This window comes from Macrobrachium nipponense, chromosome 2 (assembly GCF_015104395.2).
Source record: "Macrobrachium nipponense isolate FS-2020 chromosome 2, ASM1510439v2, whole genome shotgun sequence".
NCBI classification, from domain to species: Eukaryota; Metazoa; Arthropoda; class Malacostraca; order Decapoda; family Palaemonidae; genus Macrobrachium; species Macrobrachium nipponense.
The window spans coordinates 44,855,851-44,858,350 of NC_087201.1; positions in this window are offsets into that span (position 1 = coordinate 44,855,851).

Sequence of the window (2,500 nt, forward strand, 5' to 3'; positions counted from 1 at the left end):
AAGAGGATTAAAGGAAGATTATCAGCGGGAGTGACCTAAATTGGCTTACCTGTAGATGGATCTCTTGGTATTAATGCCACCTTTTCTGTAACTTTCCTCATTCATCTACTTGAAGAGGGAGACAGAAGTCTCTGAAATATAGTATTTTCTCTCTATATTTTGGCATTTTTATGGGCTCCTTTTATTAGATGGAATCATGTTGTAACAGAACATTTTTACCAGTCATATATATATATATATATATATATATATATATATATATATATATATATATATTACTTTACTTTATCTTCCCACCACTGGCCAGTGGCAGAATGCTGATACAGTTCCTCTCCATCTGTCTCTATCCTGAGCCATTTCCCTTGCTTCCTCTAGGTTCTGGATTTCATCTTCAAGATCTCTGACAATTATGTCTATCCACCTCGTTCTTGGCCTTCCCAGCAGTCTTCTTCCTATTTGTACTGCTCTCGGTGCCCTCCTAGGGTCTCTATTCCCATCCATCCTCTTAACATGTCCAAACCATTTCAGCCTTTCCCTCTTCAGCCTGATACTGACTGGCATTTGCCTTAATCTCATCCTGATGTCTTCATTCCAAACAAAATCATCCATTTAATGCCAAGTATCCTCCTCAGCAGCTTCATCTTAAAAGCATCCTACCTTCTCTGTTCTGGTCAGCGCCCAGGTGGACAAACCATACACCTGGATCCTCCTGACCGTAGCGGACGGTCCACCAACAGCGTGGCCTTGCAAATCACCCCGGAGCCAGTTACCCCTTATTGTGAGCCCATAACAAAAGGAATCATCTCCTCCTTTTCCCTTTCGCCAACACCTGACCAGTCCAGGCGTAAGGACTCTAACGAACCCAATTTGGCTGAAAAACCCAAGGAACTGAGTCACGCAGTATTAGGATTGGGGATGAATGCCATTATTCCAGTTGTTGCAGCAGCCGGAACCGATGCTACTCAGGCATTTTCCAGGGACTTGGATCTCCCAGGTCCCACTATGGTATCATCAATCCAATGTTGAGGTTTCAAGAAAACCTGAGGGAATCAATAGTCAGTCTCTCTCTGCGCTACTGGCCTGGCACAGCCCCACATCCAGAGGAGAGTGCCAGCTTCTGCTGCCTCTACTTCTTTCTTGCCCTTTTGTGACTGTTTCTATTTGTACTTTCTTGTCTGTCTGTTTGTTTGTAAGGTGTTTTTATGTAGCATGGAACCAGTGGTTATTCAACAACGGGACCAACGGCTCTACATGACTTCCAAACCATGTCGAGAGTGAACTTCTATCACCAGAAATACACATCTCTAACACCTCAATGGAATGCCTGAGAATCGAACTCGTGGCCACCAAGGTGGCAGGTGAAAACCATACCGATCACGCCACTGAGGCACTTATTTGTATACTCTCCATATCTTCTCCTTTTGTTTCCTTACCTCTTCATCTCTGTTAGGCAGATCCCCCTTTGCCAGCAATTTTGGCCTTAAAAGTAGTCCTTCTTCAAGAACTATTAAGGCATATACAGTTTTAAAGAATATGCCCCCTTAAAGCCCATAGGCTTATCAAAATAAGTGCCACATCTGGCACTGTATCTATTTAAGGAGACTAGAAAAAGAGTGCTATATTTTTACCTTAGCCAAACAAAGGCAATATTGTTTAAAAACATGGTTCCTTTATACATACTTCATTGTGATTTACTTGTTTGATTAAATATTCCTCCCTAGTCACTGTATTTCATGTAGTTTTGTTTAATCTCTATCTGATTCTATTCACTTTCTTGTTTCTATCCTCTTAATTTATCATTATATTCTCTCAGGAGAATTCCCTATTTGATATTATCATTCTCTATGGAGAAAGTTACATACTGCCCACCAAAATTTAATATTTATCCAAATGTAATAATTCAAATATATGTAACCCTAATGGCATGGGGTCACTTGTCTTACAAAATCGCAGGGTTCCTAACACCCCTACAAAATGCGTTGTACTTAGTGCATTGTCCACTTATTCATCAGCGCCATAGAAGAAGTGGATTCCAGCTTCCAAGGAAAAGGTACTGTGAAGAGTGTAGTGTGCAGTCAGTCTTTTATTCTTTTCCTGTATTTCTTACTTCTGTGCCACATGCGTGTTTTTGTGTGTCCTCCTTTGTCCTCACACAGCCTTGTGTTTCCCCTTTGGTCTTTCATGAAATCAGCTTTGCCCTTTGGAGTGCTGTGGTCTCCCTTGTATACAAATTTACTTCTTTATGCTTGAATGACCACCCTTTTATTAGCATCTGCTAAGACAAATGATTGTGGGGGGGGATAATGTAAGTTTGGTATCAACATCCTCCCACTTGAATACCATAACTTTCTTTGGAGTAATTCAGTCACTTTTTTGCCCCTTTAAAGGAGTCTGTAACGTACGAATTATAATAAGCAGATCGGAGAGTATCAGGTGGCATCACCGCTTCCGATCAGTCACTCTGTGTCGCACATGTATTTATAGAACCATATCTCATTAC